Raw genomic sequence first — 26,082 nt, 5'->3', positions numbered from 1 at the left:
GAAAGAAGGCAAATGGAACACTGGCCTTCATCGGTTACAACGTTGGGTATAGTGGGTTGCATCTGATGATGGAATTGTACAAAATTTCTGTTTGACCACATTTGGAGCACTGGGAGCAGTTGTCATCTCCACACAATAGGGAGGATGGGGAGGCTTTGGAGAGGGTACAAAAGGGGTTTATCAGCATGTTACCTGTTTTATGTTTTTAAGGGTGTGTTAGATGTTAAGAGGAAATTAAACAAAGTTGGAATGCATTGTGAGATTATCAGAGGCTGACAGGTGACCAGGTACAGGGATATAACGTTAGGACAGGGACAGATAATGAGGATAGTCAGAATCTCTTTTCCAATGTGTAAGTTTCAAATACTAGAGCGCAGAGGTTTAAGGTGAGAAAGAGAAAGTTTAAATGAGGTGCGTGAGGCAAGTTTTTTTTTCTTTACAGAGAGTGGAAGTTTTCGAGGAGAAAGTGAGGACTGCAGATGCTGGAGATCAGAGCTGAAAATGTGTTGCTGGAAAAGCGCAGCAGGTCAGGCAGCATCCAAGGAGCAGGAGAATCGACGTTTCGGGCATGAGCCCTTCTTCAGGAATGAGGAGAATGTGCCAAGCAGGCTAAGATAAAAGGTAGGGAGGAGGGACTTGGGGGAGGGGCGTTGGAAATGCGATAGTTGGAAGGAGGTCAAGGTGAGGGTGATAGGCCGGAGTGTGGGTGGGAGCGGAGAGGTCAGGAAGAAGATTGCAGGTTAGGAAGGTGGTGCTGAGTTCGACGGATTTGACTGAGACAAGGTGGAGGGAGGGGAAATGAGGAAACTGGAGAAATCTGAGTTCATCTCTTGTGGTTGGAGGGTTCCTAGGCGGAAGATGAGGTGCTCTTCCTCCAACCATCGTGTTGCTATGGTCTGGCGATGGAGGAGTCGAAGGACCTGCATGTCCTTGGTGGAGTGGGAGGGGGAGTTGAAGTGTTGTGTCACGGGGTGGTTGGGTTGGTTGGTCCGGGTGTCCCAGAGGTGTTCTCTGAAATGTTCCGCAAGTAGGCGGCCTGTCTCCCCAATATTGAGGAGGCCATATCGGGTGCAGCGTATGCAATGAATGATGTGTGAGGAGGTGCAGGTGAATTTGTGGCGGATATGGAAGGATCCTTTGGGGCCTTGGAGGGTAGTAAGGGGGGAGGTGTGGGCGCAAGTTTTGCATTTCTTGCGGTTGCAGGGGAAGGTGCCGGGAGTGGAGGTTGGGTTGATGGGGGGTGTGGACCTGACGAGGGAGTCACAGAGGGAGTGGTCTTTTCGGAACACTGATAGCGGAGGGGAGAGAAATATATCCCTGGTGGTGGGGTCCATTTGGAGGTGGCGGAAATGACGGCGGATGATACGATGTATATGGAGGTTGGTGGGGTGGTAGGTGAGGGCCAGTGGGGTTCTGTCCTGGTGGCAATTGGAGGGGTGTGGCTCAAGGGCGGAAGAGCGGGAAGTCGAGGAGATGCGGTGGAGGTCATTGTCGATCTCGATTGGCGGAAATTGCGGTCTTTGAAGAAGGAGGCCATCTGGGTTGTACGGTATTGGAACTGGTCCTCCTGGGAGCAGATGCAGCGGAGACAAAGGAATTGGGAATATGGGATGGCGTTTTTACGGGGGGCAGGTTGGGAGGAGGTGTAGTCTGGGTAGGTGTAGGAGTCGGTCGGTTTATAGTAAATGTCCGTGTTGATTCGGTCGCCCGAGATAGAAATGGAAAGGTCCAGGAAGGGGAGGGAGGAGTCTGAGACGGTCCAGGTGAAGGTGCTGGTAAAGTGGATGAACTGTTCAACCCCCTCGTGGGAGCACAAGGCAGCGCCGATACAGTCATTGATATAGCGGAGGAAAAGGTGGGGGGTGGTGCCAGTGTAGCTGCGGAAGATGGACTGTTCCATATATCCTACGAAGAGGTAGGCATAGCCTGAGTCCATGCGCGTGCCCATGGCTACTCCTTTGGTTTGGAGGATGTGGGAGGATTGGAAAAAGAAGTTGTTCAGGGTGAGGTCCAGTTCAGTCAGTCGAAGGAGGGTGTCAGTGGAAGGGCACTGGTTGGTACGGCGGGAAAGGAAGAAGCGGAGGGCTTTGAGGCCTTCGTGATGGGGGATGGAGGTGTACAGGGACTGGATGTCCATGGTGAAGATAAGGCGTTGGGGACTGGGGAAGCGAAAATCCTGGAGGAGGTAGAGGGCGTGTGTGGTGTCCCGAACGTAGGTGGGGAGTTCTTGGACTAAGGGGCACAGGACCGTGTCGAGGAATGCAGAGATGAGTTCGATGCGGCAGGAGCAGGCGGAGACAATGGGTCGTCCAGGGCAGTCAGGTTTGGGCAGGAGGTAGAAACGGGCGGTGCGGGGTTGTGGGACTATGAGGTTGGAGGCGGTGGATGGGAGATCCCCTGAGGTGATGAGGTTATGGATGGTCTGGGAGATGATGGTTTGGTGGTGGGAGGTGGGGTCATGGTCAAGGGGCCAGTAGGAGGAGGTGTCTGCGAGCTGGTGTTTAGCCTCAGCGGTCTAAAGGTTGGTGTGCCAAACTACTACCGCACCTCCCTTGTCTTCCGGTTTGAGGTTGGGGTTGGAAAAGAGTGGAATTTGCCAAGCGAGGTCATAGAAACAGAAATGTGTGTAAAGTTTTGAAGTGACATTTAGACAGAAACATGAACGGCCAGAGAATAGAGGGACATGGACCATGTACATACAGATGGGGTGAGTTGAGAATGATATCAAGGTGGGCCAAAGGGCCTATTGCTGCACTGTTCTTTTTTCTACCTTCCCAGCATTTAAGCGCTCAAAGCACTTCAGAATCTTGCATGTTTCATTCAGTTTCTCTCTAATTTTTCTCAACTTCAATGGGTTCATTCTCAATCTACACTACCTCTAATTATATAATCCCTCCATTTTCAACATGAGTCGAGTGAACCTTCTCTGGCCTGCGTCTGATACAAGAATATCTTTCCATCGGGCACACACACTGTTCATAATATTCTAGGTGTAGTCTGACTTGTACCTTGCATCGTTTTAGTAAGACCTCCCTATATTTAGACTCCATTCCCTTTGTAATAAATGGCAGCATTTGATTTGCCTTCTCTATTACTTGATGACCCTGTAAGCTACTTTTTTCAGATTGATAAACAAGAACTCCCACAACCCTTTATGTTTCCAGTCTAAAAACAAATACTGTTAGCCTGACAGTAAGTCAGGAGCATGCTGAAATGAGTAAGAAACAACATATCAATAAAAAACTGGACCCTTAGAAACACATTTTAAAAAAGAGAATTTGTTTTTGAGCCTGTTGGATTTATTTGTTGGTGTGAATATAAATGGCAGAATAGATAAGGATGTTGGGGGGGTGGGGGGGAGATGGTGTTGGTACGGAGAATATGGTTTATTTGAATTTTCAGAAGCCTTTGTGCAAGTTTCAATAAGGGTTAAAGAGTAACTTGGTAGAGAATAGGGCCCCTTAAATATCAATAAGGTCGCCTATGTGTGGAACCAGAGTAGGTTGGTGAGATATGAAACGAAAAAATAGTCTTGTCAGTATTTACTGTGGAGAAAGACATGGAAGCTCGGGAACTTGGGGAAATAAATAGTGATGTCTTGGAAAGAATCCTCAACAGAGAAGAGAAAGTGCTGGAATATTAAAATAAGTAAAGGTAGATCTATTCTTAGTAGCTCATGAGGTCGATCTGAAAATATTGTTGGAAGCTAGGGAAGAGATTGTAGTATTCCTAACAGAGATATTTTAATTTATATTATCAACAGACGCAGTGATGTGCCGAAAGACTGGAGGGCGGCTAATGCTGTTCCATCAGGAAAGGATTGCAGGGAAAAGCCAGGGAATTACAGCCCCGTGAACCCAGTGATGGGGTAGTTGTTGGAGGAGATTCTGAGAGAAAGGAGCTACATATATTTGGAAAGGCAAGGGCTGATTAGAGATAGTCAGCATGGCTTTGTGAGTGTGAAACCATGTTTCACAAACTGGATTGACTCTTCGAGGAGGTGGCCAAGAGATAGATGAAGGCAGAGCAGTGAACATTGTCCACGTGGACTTTAGTGAAGCATTTAACAAGGTTCAAAGGGATGTAGAACATCTAGTCAAGAGGTAGAAAGACGCTTACGTAAGGTTGAGGACGCTAGGATCGTTAGACCTCTATAGGGTTATATGATGGCTCAATGGTTAGGACGGCTGCCTTATCGCAGCAGGGAACCGATTTCGATTCCAGTCCCGGGCGACTGTCTGTGTGGAGTTTACACGTTCTCCCCGTGTCTGCGTAGGGTTCCTCCAAGTGCTCCAGTTTCCACCCAAAGATGTGCAGATTAGGTGAATCAGCCATGGTAAATTACCCATAGTATTCAGGGATGTGCAGGATTGACGCATTAGTCAGGGTAAATGGAGAATAATAGGGTGGGGGAATGGTTTTGGGCGGGATGTTCTTCAGACGGTCCGTATGGAGTTGTTGGGCCAAATGGCATGTTTCCACACTCTGCGGACTCTCTGAAGGTATCCAGGAAGGAACTGAAGAATGGACTTAGGACAGCTAGAATGGGACATGAAAAATCTTTTTTGGGGAAGGATTAAGGAAAACCTTAAGGCATTGTCCACTTATGTGAGGAACAAGAGGATGGTCAGCGTGAGGTTAGGGCCGGTCAGGCATAGTGGAGGGAACATGTGTCTGGAGTCACATGAGGTAGGGGAGGACCTTAATGAATACTTTGCTTCAGTATTCACTACTAAGAGGGACTTTGTCATTTGTGAGGAAGCGTGAAAAGGACTGATATATGTGAACAGGTTGATGTTGAGAAGGAGGATATGCTGAGGATTGTGTAAAACTTAAAGACAGATAAGTCTATTGGACAAGACCAGATATGCTCAAAGTTACTGCGAGGGAAGGGATTGCCTTTGGCGATGACCTTTGGACCCACACTAGGAGAAAGGGCTTGAAGAAGAGCTTATGTCCGAAACGTCGATTCTCCAACTCCTCGGATGCTGCCTGGCCTGCTGTGTTTTTCCAGCACCACACTTTTCAACTTTGCACCCACACTGTCCACCAGAGTCGTACCAGATGATTGGAGGGCGGCACATGTTGCTCCCTTGTTCAAGAAAGGGAATATGGCTAATCCTGGGAATTACAGACCTCCACTTTCTTATGTCTGTGGTATGCAATTCATTGGAGAGGACTCTGGGAGAGCGGCTTTATGACTCCGTAGAAAACCACAGTTTGATTAGAAATAGTCAGCATGGCTTTGAAAGGGACAGGTCATGCCTCACAAATCTTATTGAATCCTTCGAGAATCTGACAAAACACATTTATGGCTCATTCAGAAAATACAGAGGCATGGGATACAGGAAACCTGTCTGTCTGGATATGGAATCCTGCCTCATAGAAGACCGAGTGTGATGATAGATGGGAAGCATTCAGCATGGAGCTCGGTGGCCAGTGGGTTCTGCAGGGATCGGTTGCAGGAACTCTGCTCTTTATGATTCTTTTTATAAACTACTTGAATGTGGTTGTGGAAGAATGGGTTAGTAGTTTTGCCAATGACATGGAGGTTGGTGGAGTGGTGGATAGTGTGGAGGTCTGTTGTAGGTTGCAGCAGGATATTGCCAGAATGCGGAGCTGGACTGAGAAGTGGCAGATGGAGTTTAATTTGGAAATGTGTGAAATGATTCATTTTGGAAAGTCTAACTTGAATGCAGAATACAGGGTTAAAGGCAGAATGCTTGGTAGTGTTGTGGAACAGAGAGATCTTGGGTTCCACATCCATCTATCCCTCAAAGTTGCCATCCAAGCTGATAGGGTTGTTGAGAAGGAATATGTTGTGTTGCCTTTCAATTGCAGGGGGATTGGGTTTTCAGGTGTGAGGTTATGCTGCAGCTCTACAGAGCCATGGTTAGACCCCACTTGGAATATTGTGTTCAGTTCTGATCCCCTCATTACAGGAAGGGTGTGAAAGCTTTATGGAGGGTAAATTGGAGATTCACCAGAATATTGTCTGTACTGGAGAGCATGTCTTACGAAGAAAGGTTCAGGGAGGTAAGCCTTTTGTCATTGAAGTGAAGAAGGGTGAGGGACGACTTGGTAGAGGTGATCAAGATGATGTGAAACATAGAGTGAATAGTGAGAGACTTCTTTATACCATGGCATAAATGGCTATTGTCATTGGGCATAAATAATTTTAAGGTGATTGGTGGATGGGTAAGGAGAAATTTCAGAGAAAGGTTCTTTACAACGAGTGTTGCATGGTTGGAATGCACTGCCAGTGGTGGTAGGAGAGTCAGATACATGAGGGACATTTAATAGACTCTTGGATAGGCACATGGATGGCAGTAAAATGAAGGGTATGTAGGTTAGTTTGATCTTACACACGGATAAAAGGTTGGCATGGCATCATGGCCGAAGGGTTTTGTACTGTACTGTTCAGTGTTCTACGTTCCGTGTGGTAAACTGGGTAATAAGCCTCGACCATTGTAAAAGGATACGGAATTCAGGAGGAGCGAGGAAACTGGTTACAAAATTGGGGTTGATGGTAGGAGACAGAGGGTGAAGGGAGACATGTTGTGTTTCTGACTGGAGGCATGTGACCAGCGTTGTAGTGGGTCCCCTGTTGTTTGTCATTTGGATAAATGGTTTGGATGGGAATATTGGTTTCCTGGTAAGTAAGTCTTTTGGGTGACACCGAAATTGCTGGTGATGTGGACAGTGAAGAAGATTATCTATGAAACAACAGGATGAACAGTACTGCTGGGATAGTGGCCTGAAGAATAGCAGATGAAGTTTAATTAGATAAATGTGAAGTGTTACATTTTGGTGAAACAAACCAGGGCGGGATTGTACAGTTAATGTTCGGGCACTGGGTAGTGTTGTCAATCAGAGACCCAGGAATGCAGGTAGACAGTTTCTTGAGAGTGGCGATACTCGTAGACAGGCTGGTGAAGCAGTTGTTTGGGATGGTTATCTTCATAGGGCAAAGCATTGAGAGTAGGAGTTGGGATGTCATGTTGTGGCTTTACAGGACATTGGTGCGGCCTCCATAAAAGCATTGTTGATCAGTAGGAAGAACTCAACTGGTTGACTTAGCTCCTTTTAGGGAAGGACATCTGACATTCCAACCTGGTCTGGCTGACATGTGATTCCAGACCCACAGCAGCATGTCTGACTCTGAGCTACCCTCTGGGTAATTCGCAGAGGGGGCAAAGAATGCTGGTCCAATCACCCTCATCCCATGAATGAATAAATAAAAATACATACGTCCCTCCCTACCTTTGCAGCTGGCTTTGTCAGACTGTTCAGGCCCGGACCACTCTCTCACCACCTCCAGCATGTTCACCTCTCCCTGTTCCTATTGTGTCATTAAACCCTGACAATGATTCCCCTTCCCATTGCCCTCCTCCCTGCTAGCAGACCATTTGCAATCCCTTTAAAACTTACTGCTTAAACTCTCTCTCATTTCAGGATATTAAGTACTTTGTGGTAATTGTCTAAGCCTCATAATCTGATATGATCCATTTTGTCCTGAGTGAGGGATGGGTGGGAATTTCTTGCTGAGGATTTTCTATTTCAATGGAACGTCCTTTTGTTGAGTGTTTTACACTGTTCCTTCAAATGTTTTCCACTGTTCATTTACAGACACATATTTCAGTCTGTTTAGCCTGTTTACCTTGGTCAGGTCTCCTCTCAAACTCATGTAATTGGCTGTTTTTGTTTCCAGATGTAGCTTGTCCTTTCTGTGATTCACTTTAAAACTTTGTATTTCTTTAAACTGCACTTTACACAATTTCCCAGAGGATCTCCCCAGGTGGCATTACTCACTAAGTTTCATGACACAAGGGTCGCACTGAGATAGTGACGTCTCTAGCCAGTTGCATAATGTGTTATTCAAAGAAACACTGAAAACAATTCCACAATCTCTTCTTCGAATATCACTCTTGCCAGTATGATTGCCAAGATTATATGAATACTCAAGTTTCACTAAATTATCACAATGCCTTTATTAAAATTCCAATGAGTTCCTCTTTCATGCAAATGATGAGTAATGAAATGTTGTTAAGTGGCCGAAAACTGTTCTGCCGCTTGTGTCCTTCGCAAGTAGTAGCCAGAATTTAGATTCAGACTGACTCTACTTCATGATCTGATGCCAAATGCTTTCTCTGTATGGCCTTCCAACTGTTGTTCGTCCTGTAACCATGTCTCCATGGTGTCTAAATCTCTTTTATCTCTTTATCACAAATCAGTCTACCTTGCTGCACAGACTTTGTCCATTCCAAAAAAAAAGATAATTTTCTCTTTCCCACAATTTCCTGTCACAAATCGATTCACTGATACACAGTTTTAGTTAAAATCTGTCCCTTCCTGTACCTTTCTGCTTGTCTTCGACCACATCCCCATGCTGTTCACATGCGTCATCTTTTCTATTTGGATTTGGAAAGCTCCTTTCACCTGAACCCTCTTTCAGTTTAAAGCCCTGTCCATAAACCTACCTACATAATTGGCCTGGACACTGGTCCCAGCTCAGTTTCAGTGGGACCCCATCCTAATGGATTATTTATTAAAACAGGTATGGGATGTGGGTGTCTCTGGCTGACCAGCCTTTCTTGCCCATCCCTAGGTGCCCTTGAGCTGAGTAGCTTGCTCGGCCATTTCAGAGGGCAATTGGGAGGCAAACACTTTGCTGTGGCTATGTCGTGCAGACCATCTGAGGGTGGGCAGATGTCCTTCTCTGAATGACAAGTGTTTGGATTATTGTACATCAGTAATGGTATTTATAGATGGTCAATTACTATTTTTAAAATAATTTATTTCAAATTCCACCATTTCAGATAAGGTGGTTCAAACCTGCCTCTCCTGAACATTAGCTGAGGTTTGGGATACATGCTCTGGCAGCAATATCACGAGGCCATTACTTTGTCTGCTCACAGGCTATTTATCCCTGAACACTGATACCAGTGTATCATGAAGCTAAACCTGTTTTCCTTCATGATTGTTTGTTCCTGATACCTTCCTGCAGTCTGGTGACATCACTCAGTCTCTCTCCATGTAGTATCCCTCACTGTGTGGATCTCATTGTTACCTCTGTCAGTGTCTCTCACTCTTACAGCTACTCCAGATTCTGAGCCAACAGAATTCTGCACAGGCCAGGGATGGAGACTGGGATTTTCCAGATCTCCGTGGGACACAGTACTATACTCCATGTGTAACCCTCACTGCATCAGTCTAATTTCCCATTCCGTCTATTTCTCTGTCTCCTGTAGGTACTCAGGAAGTTCCTGACTCAATAGATTTCCCAGCTGCTGGGTGTCCCATCCATCACCACGTTGAAGATGGTTGATCAGGCAGAGAGATAAAGGGCAGGGAGATCTGGAGCCTTAAACAAACCCTGCACTGAGGTAAGATCACTCACAGTGCACAGAGCAGCGAGAGGGCTCCAAACATCAGCTAACAGTGCTGGAGGGGGAGCAGTGTACAGACACACCGCAGGCTCAATCACCACGTCTACTGAAAAGTTTGTTGTTCTGAGACAGTATCAGGAGTGTCACAGTTATCAATCCATGCCTGTGACGTCTTCGTGAGCATCAGGACAACAGAGGGGAAAGCAGGCTTCCCATGAGTGGGTGGGAAAGCTGCCTGGGATCTTTCTATTCTGTGTTCTCCCTCCAACACTGTACATATTCCATGTCTCGTGGACCAGTGTCTTCAATAATTTGTAACTCCTACAACAGTGCCTGTCCCTGTAGCCTCAACCTTCCCTATTGTCCCTCCCCATACTTGAAATGTACTGCATTTATTATCCTTCCATGCAACTAGTCCATGCTGACTACTGTTCATGAACGAGTCGCATTTGCATGTATTTGGTCCATATCCCTTCAAACCTTCTCTTCTCCATGTATCTGCCCAAATGTCTTTTCCATGTTGTAACCTTACTTTTCTCTACCCCTTCCCCAGACGCTCATTCCATACATGCACCATTCTCTATGTGGAAATGTTCTCCTCTGGTCACTTTTAAGTATTTCTTCTCTCACCTCATATTTCTGCCATTTAGTAATGGATTTCCCCTACCCTGGGATAGAAACCTTCACTATTCGGACCAGTTACATACTGCCTGAGACAGTTTTCTTGAACACACTGAACAAATTTCTTCTATCCAAGCTGTGAACACTCTGGCAATACCAGTCTAGGTTTAGAAAGTTAAAATCCCCGACTATTACAGCCCTATCATTATTACAGATATTTGAGATCTCCAGCAATTTCCCGCTGACTGTAGTACAGTCATATCAAACTGATCATTCAGTATAATTTCTCAGTTCCACTAATACAGCTTCACTGGGCGATCCCCAGGAATATACTCTCTCAGTGCTGCAGTGATGTTTTCACTGATCAAAAACTCCAATTCCCCTCCTCTCTTGCCTCCCCTTCTGTCCTTCCTGTAGCATCTGTCCTGGGAACATTGAGCTGCCTGTCCTGCCAGGCACTCTCAGCTGTGTTTCTGTAATTCCTGTGATATCCCTGTCCCATGCTCCCATCCATGCCGTGCGTTCATCTGTATAACCTGTTAGGCCTTTTACATTAAAGTAGATCCAGCTTAATTGATACGTTTTCCCTCATTGCCTGCTGTGTTCATGTCTGCCTTGTCAATTGAAATGACTCTCTTGAAATTCTGTCCCAGCCTCAAAGTTCAGACTGTAGCCTGAGACCATCCCCTTCAATGTGTTCAACATCCTCACTTTTCATGTCATCTGCAAACCTACTAATGATACCTTCTGCTTCACATCGGAGTGACTAATGCCCATAAGGAACAGCAATGGTTACTGCACAGATCCCTGTGATACACCCGCTGGGCAAAGGCTTTCAATCACAAAACCAACCCTCACAACAATTTTAGATCTAATTTCCCAACTTGCGTTTGATGCCATGGACTCTTTCCTTCTGGACCAGCCTTCAACGTGGGAAATTGTCAAAGGCCTTAATGAACTCCATGTAAACCACAACATCTGCACAGCCCTCATCAATCTCTTCAATCGTAATTTCAAAGAAATCTCAGCTGAGTTCATCAGACATTATCTTCCTCTTCCAAATCCATGCTGACTATCACTAATCGATCCCTGTCTTTCCAGTTATTGATTCAACCTGTCCCTCAGAATTGTTCCCAATAATTTCCCTCCCCCTGCTGTCAGACTATCTGCTCTGTAATTACCTGGCCTATTCCTGCTGCCCTTCTTGAACAAAGGAACCACATTAGCGATCCTCTAGTCATTCGGCACTTCACCTGTGGCCAGCAAAGTATTAAATATATCCACCAGGGCCCCGGCAATCTAATCCTTACCTCCCACAACAGCCTGTGATACATTTCATTGGGTACTGGGGATTTCTCCACCTTTATGCCTGTGAAAATATTTAATACCTCCTCCTTATTGATCTTAACATATTCTGGAACCTCAGCATCCCAACTGAAATCCCCGGTTACAATGTCTTTTTCCTGTGTGAATACAGAAGTATTCATTGAAGACCTCGCCTACTTCTTCTGGCTCCATGTACAGATTGTCCTTTTGGTTACTCACAGGCCGCCCTCTTTGCTGGGAATCCTCTTACTCTCACGATGCTGATAAAATACTTGTGGCTTTTCCACAATCGTGTCTGCCAAATATATTTCATGACTATTGTTTGTCCCTCGTTTTCCACAATCCCCTTGCACTCTATATACTTGTGAAGGGCTTCACCTGATTTTATTGCACTGTATTTTCTTTATCAAACTCACGATATCACTTGATCAGTATTCCCTGGACTTGCTGCCTTTACTGTTCACTCTTCAAGGAGCACACTGGCCCTACGTTCTCACTGCATCACTTTAAAATACTCCACTTTCCTAACATGGCCCCAACTGCAGGGAGTTCCTCCCAGTCGATGTTTCCCAGATCCTCTGTAATAATCGCAATACTTATGGGAGCCTCAGTTTTGAGGGGGACAGACAGAAGACTGTGTGGCTGCAGAAGGGTCCCCAGGACGGTGTGCTGCCTCCCAGGTACCAGGGTCAAGGATGTCTCTGGGCGGTTACTGAACATTCTGAAGGTGGAGGGTGAACAGCCAGAAGTCATTGTGCACATCGGCCCACGTGACCGAGGTAGACAAAGGGATAGGCCCCTGTGAAATAAGTACAGGGATTTAGGTAAGAAGTTTTTATAAAATGGTTATTGACGTTAATGATCTCCAGATGACTCCCAGTCCACGCACCAGTGAGGATAGAAATAGAAAGATCGGTCAGATGGATGTGTGGCTGAGGAGCTGGTGTAAGGTGCAGGGTTTCCAGTTCTTAGGTCATTGGGATCTCTTCTGGGGTAGAGGTGACCTGTACCAGGGGGATGGTTTGCATTGGAAGCAGAGGGACACCAGTATCCCTGGGAGGAGATTTGCTAGTGTTACCTGGCAGGATTTAAACTAGTTTGGCAGGAAGTTGAGACTCTAAATAAGCTAGGGGCCATCAACTAGTCAGGGGAAAATACATCAGCCATCGAGAGCAAATTTCCTATCCAGGATATCTGGGACACTGTATAGGAGGGAAAATACTTCTGGTTTTAAAGGGCATTCATTTCAACTCATGAGGCCTGACTGGTAAGGCAGACAAGTTCAGACCATGGATTAGCTCTGGGGACTAGGATATTATAGCCAGAACAGAAACATGGCTGAGAGAAGGGCAGGACTGGTAGCTCAGAGTTCCAGGATACAAAAGCTACAGGCATGACAGAAAGACAAGTAAGTGAGGAGGGGGAGTTGTCCCTTTGATTAAGGAGGACATAAAAATAGTGCCAAGAGACGATATTGTTAAGCGATACTCAAATGAGGCAATATTGTCAAAAGTTAGAAACAAAAAGGGGATGGTCAGTCTGCTGGGATGGTGTTCTAGACCCCCAAATAGCCAGCGGGTACGAGAGGAAAAAATGCGTAGTGAGATTGCAGGTACCTATAAAAATAATAGAGTAGTATTGGATGGAGATTTTAACTTCCCATGGATTGACTAGGTCACCCAGAGTGTAAAAGGACCATACGGGGTGGAATTTGTCAAATATGTCTAAGAAAGTTTCCTAATTCAAGATGTAGAGGGCTCTATGCTACTCAGGTGGGTGCAAGACTGGACCTCCCCTCAGAAAACGAGGTCGGCCAAGTGACTGAATTGTCAGTCGGAGAGCACTTTGGGTCCAGTTACCACAACTGTCTTTATTTTAACATAGTTATGGAAATGAGTATACATTAGATTGTAAAGGGGGGATTTGGGTTCCTTAATTGAGTGCAAGACAAAAGATTGACAAACAGGGCAAGTTCATTGGGAGACCAAGAGAAGGAATGTAAGAAGATTTGAGTACAGCCATAATGACGTCATGTTGTGAAGTTATGGAATTAAATACAAACTCCTACAGGCTGTAACGTACCAAAGTAAAATGTGAGGTGTTACTCGAGCCTGAGTTGTGCTTCATTGGAACATTGCAGCTGCCCCGGACTGAAATGTTAGCATGAGAGCAAGGTCGGTTATTAAAATGGGAAACAATGAGATGGTCAGGGCTCTTCCGACAGACAGAGTGGGAGTGTTCGTCAATGCAGTCTCTGCTTGGTCTCCCCAATTTAAAGGAGACTGAATTGTGAGCAGCAATGACAGGAGACAGGATTGAAAGATTACCAGTGAAATGCTGCTTCATCTGGAAGCTGTGTGTTGGGTTGTTAAGAAATGAGGAATGAGTCAGCGATCTTTTCAAATGTCCAAATGTATTTCTTCTTACACGTAGACGACATAGTTCCACAACTTGGAGAGAGTAAGTACTACAGGTGCGAGAGGCCAGATTTAGTAAACTTGGAGCTGAATTAACACAGCAGACCAGACAGAACGAGAGGAGCAAAAAGGCAATATTTTGATATTGGACCTTTCGTCAGGACTGGCGAGGGGGAGGGGAGCCCAGAAACGGAGTGATGGGATATGGAAGGGTGAAGGGTAGGTATGATGGTGGTGTATACATGTAGGTATGAGGTTACTGTGATTGGTTAGTGGGAAGGATGGAGCAGATATGTGAGTGAGAAGATGGACAGGTGTGTCTGGTCAGGGAGAAGGGACAGGGGATAAGGCTGCGTGTGGAGGGATTTTGAAGCTTCTGCAGTCAATATTGAGGCCATTGGGTATCAGCTTCAAAGGTAGACTCTCAGGTGGTATTCCTCTGACCGTGGACAGGCTAAGGATGGGCATGTCCCCGGAAGAGTTGAAGGGGGAATTGAAATGGAAGTTAACTAGAAAGTCGGGTTGGTTGTTGTGTTTAGAGCACTGGTGCTCCATACAGAGCCTGATCCTGCACCACCAAGCACGCCTCCAACTCCCGATGTGGTCTCCCCTCTATCAGGGAGACCAAAGGGAGATTCAGGGACATATTCATGGAGCAGCTGATCTCTGCACGCTTTAACCAACCCTACATTCCAGTTGCCATTCAATTGCTCCCTCACACTCCCCCACCCCAACCTTGCTCATCCAGCGACAGATCCATCCTTGGCCTCCTCCACTGTCAGAGTGAGGCCAAATAGAAACTAGGGAACAGAACCTGATCTTTCAGCTTGAGTGCTTACCTTTCACTGGTCTCAATATTGACTTCACTGGCTTCAGAACTCTCCACCCACAGCCTTATTCCATGTTCCCCTTCCCTTACCTGACCTAAGCTGTCCATCTTTCTATTCGCATATCCGCTGCACCCTTCCCACTGACCAATCACATTATCCCCCTACTTGCATCCCCTATCGTCATCCTATCTACCCTTCCCCCAGCTCCACGCCTCTCCCTCTATTTTTTTCCCGGCTCCCCTTCCCCCGGACCAATCCTGATGAAGTCTACCAGCCTGAAACGTTGACTTTCCTGTTCCATGGATGCTGTCTGACCTGCTGTGCTTTTTCAACTTCATATGTATTGCTATATCCGCAGCAACAGATTTTATTGTGCTTTCTATACATTTTATTTTAGTCTGTTTACTGACAAGCTTATCTCAACATTCTCACTACAGGGTCAAGGAAACGGTCTCTTTGTCACGAATGCTCCTGTCTGCTTCGAAATGATTTCCTTTGTTTTAACCGTACTTTCACAATAGTATTGTAAATTTCACTATTGTTATGCTGTAGCTTAATCACACCACGCCCAATATACTTTAGAACTTCCTTGTTCTTATACTCCACGCATCTATTCATAAACGTAAGGATTCATTAAGTCCTTTTATACAACAGTTTGAACTTGCCTGGCCATTGGTAATTTCCTGTCTTCTATGTCTGTCTCTCCTTACATTTGCCAGTCCTCCCTCACTCCAAAATTTCCTGAAAAATCACCAGCAATGTCTCCACAATCACCTTCGGCATCTATTTACAACTACGGGGTGTTCTCCAACTGGTCTCACTGATTGATCCAACTTCATGTTCCCCAGCTCCTTCTCCTTACTGGTGGTCACTATACTCACCTCTACCCTCTGACTGTCTTGAAGTTCTGACATTTTGCTGGTGTCTTCCACCGTGAAGACTGTTGCAATGTATTCAATTCCTCTGCCATTCCATTGCTTCCCGTAACTATTCAAGCTTCATTTTCCAACATTCCTCTGTTTGCTCTTTACTCCTTGTCTTCCTTGTTATATATCTAAAAATCTCTTTCAATGTTCTTTTACATGATTAACAAGCGTAATATCATACTTCATCCTCTCCTCCCATTTGCTGTTCTTAGTTATCCATGCTGGAATTTATAGGCTTCGTAATCGTCTAAATTCCCAATAATCTTCACCACATTGTGCGCATTTTCTTTTATTTTTATGCTGTCCCAGAGTACATTATCACGCACGGCTGACTTGTCTTCCGCTGAATATCTTTCTTCTTACTTGGGATGAATTTCTGACGTGCTCCTGAATTATTTCCAGAAACTCCTGTCATTGCTGCTTCACCATATTCCCGTGCTCACCTCCCCTTCCAACTAACTCTGGCCAACGCCACCCTCATGTCTTTTTAGTTACATTACTCAATTATAAGCCATCTCATCCAAAAGTGAGAAATAGATGTAAACTGAAGGAGGGAGGTTTGAGAAATGGGACACGAAGAACGATTGGAGGACTTATTAACTAGACGGAAAGATAGAGACAGAGAGAGAGAATATAGACGTGGAGAGGTAAAAATAGGGAAGTCTACATGATTGATGGAAGTAGATGTGCTTCCGTATTTGGTTTGATAATTCCTTTGTGCTATGGTCCTTTGTACAGTGTATGTGCAACAGATTAATCTGTTGAAATCCTGGGTTTGATGCCAGAACCTTTATCTCCATCAATATGACAGGCACCAACTGTTGACAGAACCCAGTATATGTTTCCTGGTAGAAAATGGATTAACTGAAGCAAGTTGGAACACCAGAAGCAGGAATTTATAACATCCATCCGGTAAGAATGAAAGATTAGATCAGGTAATGCCAGAAGGAGGCAGGAGGCAGACGGTGCGTTGAGAGTAGGGGAACATAACATCTCAGCTGAAGATTACATAACATATTAGTATTTTATAAATTTTGTACATCACATGCATCATTTTTGTTAAGTATGTCTCTCGTTCATTCTGAATGTTTTGCACACATATGAACAATCTTATCTATCTACATACTCACACACAGACACACACACACACACAGACACACAGATGCACACACACCATCACTGTTCAGCCATTCCATTTGAAATGATGCTGTTTTGTTTACATCGTCACTTGCAATTCCTTCTTCTGAATATATTCTGTTTCTTTCACTGCATTTTATTTTATTCTGTCTGTCAAGGAGACATTGGGGACGTCACTTTACTCCTCATCAGTCTCCACAGCCACTGTCTTCGAATCCTTTCTGTTTCTTAACCCATGAAAAATACGTGCTGTGTCTGACCCTTGAATCCCAATAAACAGGTCAATTTTAAACAGAACACTTACTTTTGCGCTAAGGCCAAAAAAAATCTCAAAAAGAAAAGGCATATAAATTGTGCAATCATATGTTTGCATCTTTACAAACAGATTATAGAATTGCATTGTATAAACGATAAACAATTAACTGATAAGAGCTGTGAGTGTAAAATCCAGGGGAATCTGTATTTCTTGTGTATGTTCAGGGCAGTCGTGCCCAGAAGCAGTTTTTATATTGGAAGTTGTTGTGGTGGAGGAGATTTCAGTGTAGCAACAACATCTCGATTGATGCTGTGTAATTATGACTTTTCAAGCAGGTTACTATCCCATCCTCGCTATTGTTGGTGTTCCTGGTGAGTCGATCTCTGCCCATTTACTAATTCTCTAACCCATTGTGAATGTTATCGTTTTCTCTGTAGTGTATATTTGGCAAAGTTCCAAACTATTGTCTTCGCTTTCAATCACAATCTCCATTTCTATGCCATGAATTTCATATCCCTGCCTTACAAGCATCTGAGGAGAAACGAAAGTGTTCATAACCATGATTACCCTATTTTATCCTGAATGGATTCATATCGCAATATTCCATCTACCACAAAACCTGTCCACTCCCACCTTCACAATATACCTAGTCTTCACTTCTGCCTCAGCACTGTTTCTGAATAAATCGTCATCCACACCTTTCCGTTACAATTCTCTTCTGGCAACTCTTCTCGTTACACATATTCAGATCACAATCTTTTTCTTACCTCGACCTGGACCTATGCCAGGTGCAAAGTCTGAATTCAGTTTGATTCTAAAATGAGTTTCAGCATAACCTGTAACCTCACACTAGGGAGAGGACTATGCTGTCAGTGACCAGGAAGTGATAGTTTTATTGAACTGTCTGGATTCGGGAACTTTCTGAGCAGGAATGGGTGTCACGTCCATCATCTCCCATTGCAGTGTTCCAATGTATTCACACAGTGACGGAATCCATCTCTGCCTGCTGCTGAGGGTAATACCTTCGTGCTGTCTCTATAATGGAAGGTACTGAAAATGTTCTACATATAATATGGGACAGATTGACTGGTGAAAATAAGAACATGATTAGAATTAATAAAGTGAACTTACTCAAACACTAATTGAATTGAAGGTTGGCAAGTTACTGCACCAAATGAGTACCATCCAAATTTTCAGGGAAGTGGCAATACAGCAAGTGAATGAGTTATAGAGTCAGACAGGACAGAAACAGACGCTTCGGTCCAACCAGTCCATGTTAATTATCCCAATTCCAAACTAACTTCGTCCCACCTGCCCGCGCTTGGCCCATATCCGTCCAAGATGGAAATGTGTTGCTGGAAAAGCGCAGCAGGTCAGGCAGCATCGAAGGAACAGGAGAATCGACGTTTCGGGCATTAGCCCTTCTTCAAGAATGAGGAAAGTTGGTCCAGCAGGCTAAGATAAAAGATAGGGAGGAGGGACTTGGGGGAGGGGCGTCGGAAATGTGATAGGTGGAAAGAGGTCAAGGTGAGGGTGATAGGTCAGACTGGGGTGGGGGCGGAGAGGTCGGGAAGAAGATTGCAGGTTAGGAAGGCGGTACTGAATTTGATGGATTGGACTGAGACAGGCTGGGGGGAGCGGAAATGAGGAAACTGGTGAAATCCGAGTTCATCCCTTGTGGTTGGAGGGTTCCTAGGCGGAAGATGAGGCGTTCTTCCTCCAACCGTCGTTTCGCTGTGGTCTGACGATGGAGGAGTCCAAAGACCTGCATATCCTTGGTGGAGTGGGAGGGGGAATTGAAATGTTGAGCTACAAGGTGGTTGGGTTGGTTGGTCCGGGTGTCCCAGAGGTGTTCTCTGAAACGCTCCGCAAGTAGGCGGCCTGTCTCCCCAATATAGAGGAGGCCACATCGGGTGCAAAGGATGCAATAGATGATATGTGTGGAGGTACAGGTGAATCTGTGGCGGATATGGAAGTTTCCTTTGGGGCCTTGGAGGGAGGTGAGGGGGGAGGTGTGGGCGCAAGTCTTGCACCTCCTGCGGTTGCAGGGGAAGGTGCCGGGAGTGGAGGTTTGGTTGGTGGGGGATATGGATCTGACGAGGGAGTCACGGAGGGAGTGGTCTTTACGGAATGCTGATAGGGGAGGGGAGGGAAATATATCCTTGGTGGTGGGGTCCGTTTGGAGGTGGCGGAAATGGCAGCGGATGATGCATTGTACATGGAGGTTAGTGGGGTGGTAGGTGAGGACCAGTGGGGTTCTGTCCTGGTGGCGGTTGGAGGGGCGGGGTTCAAGGGCGGAGGATCGGGAAGTGGAAGAGATGCGGTGGAGGGCATCGTCGACCACGTCGGGGGGGAAATTGCGGTCCTTGAAGAAGGAGACCATCTGGGATTTGCGTCTTTGGAACTGGTCCTCCTGGGAGCAGATGCGGCGGAATCGAAGGAATTGGGAGAATGGGATGGCGTTTTTACAGGGGGCAGGATGGGAGGAGGTGTAGTCCAGGTCGCTGTGGGAGTCGGTTGGTTTGTAGTAGATGTCCGTGTTGATTCGGTCGCCTGAGATAGAAATAGAAAGGTCGAGGAACAGGAGGGAGGAATCTGAGACTGTCCAGGTGAATTTGAGGTCGGGGTGGAAGGTGTTGGTGAAGTGGATGAACTGTTCAACCTCCTCGTGGGAGCACGAGGCGGTGCCGATACAGTCATCGATGTAGCGGAGGAAAAGGTGGGGGGTGGGGCCAGTGTAGTTGCGGAAGATGGATTGTTCCACATATCCGTCGGAACCTTTCGTATTCATGTACTTATCTAAATGTCTTTTAAACGATGTAACGACAAGAAAGAAGTATTGATTACCCTACAAATTTCTTTAAACTCTGGGATTTCTCGTTCCTGCAGACTGGAAAGTAGTTATTGTTATCCTAAATATTTAAAACCGGCGTGGGAGGTAAAACAAAAAAGAGTACCTTGATGTTAGGTCTGAGAAAAATATTAGAACCTTATATGAGGGAAATTTTATAACTCGACACTTGGGAAATCATGATGTGACTTGGTACAGTCAACTTAGACTTAGAAACCGGAAAGCATCTTTGAGAAACCTGTGGAGTTTGTGTTAGTTGATGCATCCACAAAAGAGAAAGAGTGGGAGTGGTGTATTTGAATTTGCAGAATACTTGTTACATTATTGCTAACATGTGAGCAAAGGAACTTAGAGCACATTGATAAGTTGCAGACGGGGCGTTATGAATATACCACATGGATCGAGAATTGGCCAGTGGAAGCAATGCTGAGCTGCTTGCACTTTATGGACTGAAGGCACTTACTCATGGGATATCACAAGTTTCAGTGTTTGAACCACAACAATTTGCAAGGCATAGCAATGATTTGGATGTGAGAAGTACACAGCATGCATCTCATTTTGTATTATTAAACAGTACAAGGTTGAGAAGTGTTGTTTTTCAAAAGGACCTGAATGTCCTTGATCATGAGTCACCAAAAATAGCACACCCAAGGCCGGAAGTATTTGCATTTTATATAGTCTGCTGCCCTGCATTGTAATATGATTCAAGTGCAGAAGTAAAGCCGTCTTCCCGTATTTGTAGGGCCTTGATGAGAGAGTATTTGGGGCACTGTGAAGAGGTATGACTCCTTTGTAAGGCTCGATCTAATTAACACAGACAAAACTCAAGCAGGTATGAGCAGTCCAGTCCATGACATGATGACTCCATGAGGAGACAGTGATGGAACTGAGTATTTAATATGTCGTGCTAGGATACGAAGAGGGATGATTGCGCTGAAACGTGAGGGTTAGCGACTATCACATATTTCTAAAAGAGACACTTGTTAGGGCGAGAAATAATTAATTTATTAGATTTATTGTCACATTTGCCTACGTACAGTGAAAGCTTTATTTGTGAGCAGTACAGGCAGACGACAGTAAGCAAGGACACACAGATCATAGTGTGAAAAATAAACTTGGACAGAGTAAGGCGTGCAGGTTACAATGCACATGACATTCAAAAAAACATGATCAACATGAACAAGATCATCATTATTTGGAGTTACCGAGTCCATTCATCAGTCTAACAAAGCATACTTTATGTGCCTGAATGATCTATCCCCACATTAATGTGCCCTCGGCATGAGGTCCTACAAGAAAAAATTAGGGAGTTAGGAACCAACTTAACAAAGTAGGACCACAGAAGTATTAATCTCAGGATTGCTACCAGTGTCAAGTGCTAGTCAGCGTAGGAATGATCGAATAATCAGGAAGAATGTGTGGCTTAAGAGATGGTGCAGGAGGAAGGGGTTCCGATTTTTGGGATATTGGGACCGGTTCTGGGGGAGGTGGGACTGTTACAAATTGGACGGTCTACATCTGGTAGACAGTCTATATCTATATTGTGGAGCCAATGTTCGATGGAGTGCATTTGCTAACGCTGTTGGGAAGGGTTTAAACTAATGTGGCAGGGATCGGGAAGCAAATCTGTTTGGTGACCAGAAGGGAGGTAGTAACTAAAGACTAAGTAACTAGATAATGAAGTCAGCATGACTGAGGGGAAGAGGAGGCAGGAAGCGGAGGATGAACACAGAGGGACTTGTAGTTTTAATGCAAGAAGTATAATAGGTAAGGCAGATGAACTTAGGGCTTGGAATAGTACCTGGGAATATAATGTTATTGATGTTACTGACAATTGGTTGAGGGAATGGCGTGATTGGCAACTAAACATCCCAGGACATTAATGCTTCAGGCAGGGTAGAGAGGAAGGTACAGGTGGTGGAGGAGAAGCGTTATTGGTCAAAGAAGGTATCACGGCTGTGCTGAAGGAGTGCACCATGGAAGATTCGAGCAGTGAGACAATATGTGCAGAGCTCAGAAAGAGAAAGGCTGCAGTAACAATGCTGGGATTGTATTACAGGCTTCCCAACACTGATCGAGGTACAAATATGTAGATGGACCACAGAAAGATGTGGGAGCAACAGGATGGTGGTGATAGGAGATTTTAATTTTCCCAACATTGACTGGGATTCACTTAGAGTTAGAGGTCGAGATGGAGCAGAATTTGTATGGAACATCCAGGAGCATTTTCTAGAGCAGTGTAGAAATAGTTCAACTCGGGAAGCGGCCATGCCAGACCTGGTGTTGGGAACTGAGCCCACCCAGGTAGTGGAAGTTACAGTGGGGGATTACTTTGGAAATAATGATCACAATTCCATTAGTTTTATAATAGTCATGAAGAAAGATGAGAGTGGTCCAAAAGGACGAGTGCTAAACAGGTGGAAGGCCAACTATAGCAAAATTCGGCAAGAGCTGGGGAATGAGGATTGGGAACAGATGTTTGAAGGGAAATTCGCATTTTATATGTGGAAGGCTTTTGAAGAGAGGTTAATTAGTGTTCAAGAGAGAAATGTTACTGTGAAGATTATGGATAGAAATGGCAAGGTTAGGAAACCATGGATGACAAGTGATATTGTGAGACTAGCTAAAAGGAAATAGAATGTGTACATAATATCTAAGTGAATGAAGATATAGGAAGCCTTGGAAGAATATTGTGAATGTAGGACCAATCTGAAGTGAGAAATTAAGAGGGCGAAAAGGGGTCATGAGATATCCTTAGCCAGCAGGATTATGGAAAACCTTAAAGCTTTTTGGTCATATATAACGAGCAAGAGGGTAGCTCGAGAAAGGGCCCACTCAAGGACAAAGTAGGAAAGACATGCTTGGAGGCAGAGCAATCGGGAGAGATTCTTAATGAGTACTTTGCATCAGTATTCACCAAGGAGAGGGGCTTCGTAAATGTTGAGGTTCGGGATAGATCTTTGATTACTCTTGGTCAAGTCTGCCTAAGGAGGGAGGAAGTGTTGTGATTTCCAAAAGACATCAAGAAGGATAAGTCCCCAGGTCTGGATGGAATCTACCCAACGTTTCTGTGGGAAGCGAGAGAGGAAATAGCTGAGGCTTTAACAGATGTTGTTGCAGCTTTCTTGAACATGGGGGGAGGTCCCTGGGGAATGGGGAATTGCTAATGGTGTCTCCTTGTTTAAGGAATAATCCAGGAAATTACAGACCTGTGAGCCTGACGTCAGTGGTAGGGAAGCTACTGGAGATGATACTGAGGGGTAGGATATATACCCATTTTGGAATAAAATGACTTATCAGTGCTAGGTAGCATGGCTTTCTGCAGGTAAGGTAATGGCTTACAAACTTAATAAAACTGTTTGAAGAGGTGACAAAGTTGATTGATGAGGGAAGGGATATAGATGTCATACAGATGGACTTTAGTAAGGTGTTCGATAAATTTCCCCATGGTAAGCTGATGAAGAAGGTAAAGTTGCATGGGTATTCTCGCTAGATGGATAGAGAACTGGCTAGGCAACAGGAGACAGAGTAATAATACAAGGGAGTTTCTCAAAATGGAGATCTGTGATCTGTGGTGTCCCACAGGGACCCTTGCTGGGACATTGTTTTTTGTGATATGCATAAATGATTTGGAGGAAAGTGTAACTTGTTTCATTAGCAAGTTTGCAGGTGACACTAAGATTAGTGGAGAAGCAGATCGTGAAGGGGACTGTCCGAGAATACAGCAGAATATAGATAGATTGGGGAGATGGGCAGAGAATTGACAGATGGAGTTCAATCTGGACAAATGTGAGGAGATGCATTTTGTATGATCCAATCCAAGAGCGAACTATACAGTAAATAGAAAAGTATTGGGGAAAATTGATGTACAGAGACATCTAGGTCCATTGTTCCCTGAAGGTGGCAAGGCAGATCAGTAGAGTGGTGAAGAAGGTGTATGGCATGGTTTCCTTCATTGGACCGGGTATTGAATATAAGAGTTTGTATGAGACTTTAGTTCAGCCACTTTTGGAATACTGCATACAGTCTGGTCGCCACACTAGCAAAACGATGTCGATCCTTTGGAGACAATGCAGAGGAGGTTAAGCAGGATGTTGCCTGGTATGTAGAGTGCCAGCCATGAAGAGAGATTGAACAAATTAGGATTATTTTCATTAGATAGACGGTGGTTAAGGGGGAACCTGATCTTTGGATGGCGAGGGATATTGAGGATCTGGTAAGGACATTAAAGAAGGCATACATTGGGTTTAAGATATCAGGCTTAAGTCAATTTTTATATGACTACACAAAGTGTAGAAGCACCATTAAGGGGGAATCAGAAGCCCAAAAAGAAGGACATGACATGGATCTCTCAGAAAATGTGAAAGATAATCCCAAGAGGTTCTCTAGCCATATTAAGAGTAGAAGCGTGACTCAGGACAGAATAGGTCCCCTTACTGATGAGCATGGCTGTCCTTGTGTGGAATCACCAGGAGGTGGGTGGAATTGTTCAATGAATATTTCTCCTCGATGTTTACTCAGGAGCAAATGATGCATACTAAGGAAATAAGGAAAACAAGTGGGAATGTTTTGGCCCGCATACATATTACCAGAGTGGAGGTATTTGCTACCTTAAAGCACAATAAGGTGAATAAATCCCCTGGGCAAGAACATGTCCATCCTTGGATGTTAAGGGAGGCTAGGGAAGAAGTTGCAGAGGCCCTTGCACAGATTGTTGCTTCATCGTTTGCCACTGGAGTGGTTCCATTGTTTAAGAAAGGTAGCAAAGACAAGCCAGGGAGCTCCTAGTCAGTGAGCGTAACATCGGTGTTAGGCAAGTTGTTGGAGACGATAATGAGAGGCAAGATGAACCAACGTTTGGAAATTCAAGATCTGATTATAAATCGTCAGCATGGATTTGTGTGCGGGAAATCATGTCTGACAAATCTTTTAAATTGTTTCAAAGAGATAACCGCGAGAATAGATAAGGGTAGGACAATGGATGATCTGTTTATGGACTTTAGTAAGACTATTGACAAGGTCCCATACGTGCAGGGTAGTCAGTGAGTTTAGGTGACATGGGATCCAGAAAGAGCTAGCTAATTGGATTCAAAATTAGCTCGATGGTAAGAAGCAGAGGGTGATGGTTGAAGATTGTTTCTCAGACTGGAGGTTTATAACTCATGGTGTCCCACAGGTGCTGAGACCTTTGTTATTTGATAGTTACATAGATGTTCTGAATGTGAATATGCAAGGCATGACGAGGGCCATGAGACATAGGAGCAGAAATTGAAAGATTCAGCCCATCGAGTCTGCTCCACCATTCAATCATGGCTAGTAAGTTTCTTAACCCCATTCTTCTGCTTTCTCGCCATAACCCTTGATCCCCTTGACAATCAAGAACCTGTCCATTTCAGTCTTATATATACTCATTAACCTGGCCTCCACAGCCTTCTGTGGCATTGAATTCCATGGATTCACCGCTCTCTGGCTGAAGAGGTTTCTCTTTATCTCCGTTCTAAAAGCTGTTCCATTTACTCTAAGGCTATGCCCTCGGGTCCTAGTCTATTCTACCAATGGTAACATCTTCACAACATCTATTCTGTCCAGACTATTCAGTATTCGGTATATTTCAATTAGATCTCCTCTCATCCTTCTAAAATCCATTGAGTAAAGATCCAGAGTCCTCAAAGTTTCCGCATCTGTCCAGCTTTTCATTCGTGGGACCATTCTCGTGAAACCCCTCTGCACAAGTTCCAAATCTAGTGCATCTGCTCTGTGATATGGGGCCCAAAACTGCACAACATACTCCAAGCACTCCCAAGAAGGTTACTACATTTATGGATGATACAAAATTAGGAGGTATCGTTGATAGCGATGAACATTATCAGAAATAATAGAGGGATCTTGATCTGATGGGGAAGTGAGCTGAGGATTGGAAACTGCAATTAAATACAGATAAGTCGGAGGTGTAAAACAAAGATAGGGCTAATACAGTAAATGGTTAGGTTCTGAGGAGTGTTGTGGAAAAGAGGGACCTCGGACCACAAGTCCATATTCCACTGGAAGAGGCATCACGGGTAGACAGGGCGGTAATGAAGGCATTTAGCATGCTGGCCTTCATCGTTAAAAGCATTGAATATCGGAGTTGGGACATTATGCTACCATTCTGTAAGTCGTTGGTGAGGCCACACTTGGAGTATTGTGTACAGTTTTGGTCAACGTATTAACCTGAAAAGAGTGCAAAGAAGTTTGCCAAGGATGTTGTCAGGACGAATAGGCCAGCGTTATAAGGAGGGCTGGGCCAGGTTCGGATATCATCCCTTGGAATGTAGGAGAATGAGGGGTGT

General features: G+C 44.8%; 1 long non-coding RNA gene across 1 annotated transcript; it reads left to right on the top strand.

Annotated features, from left to right (window-relative positions):
* Positions 1-463: 463 nt before the first annotated feature.
* Positions 464-16,506, top strand: LOC148141992 (uncharacterized). Its single transcript, XR_015752280.1, has 3 exons — positions 464-621; positions 9,252-9,386; positions 16,321-16,506. It is a non-coding gene; the product is annotated as an uncharacterized LOC148141992 (long non-coding RNA).
* The last annotated feature ends 9,576 nt before the right edge of the window (positions 16,507-26,082 follow it).

The sequence above is a fragment of the Chiloscyllium plagiosum genome, unplaced genomic scaffold (assembly GCF_037043375.1).
Source record: "Chiloscyllium plagiosum isolate Xiang-an unplaced genomic scaffold, Cpla_swu_hap1 HiC_scaffold_31, whole genome shotgun sequence".
Lineage (NCBI taxonomy): Eukaryota > Metazoa > Chordata > Chondrichthyes > Orectolobiformes > Hemiscylliidae > Chiloscyllium > Chiloscyllium plagiosum.
The sequence above is the reverse complement of the archived record's forward strand: the minus strand, read 5'-3'. Positions and strand labels throughout refer to the sequence as shown.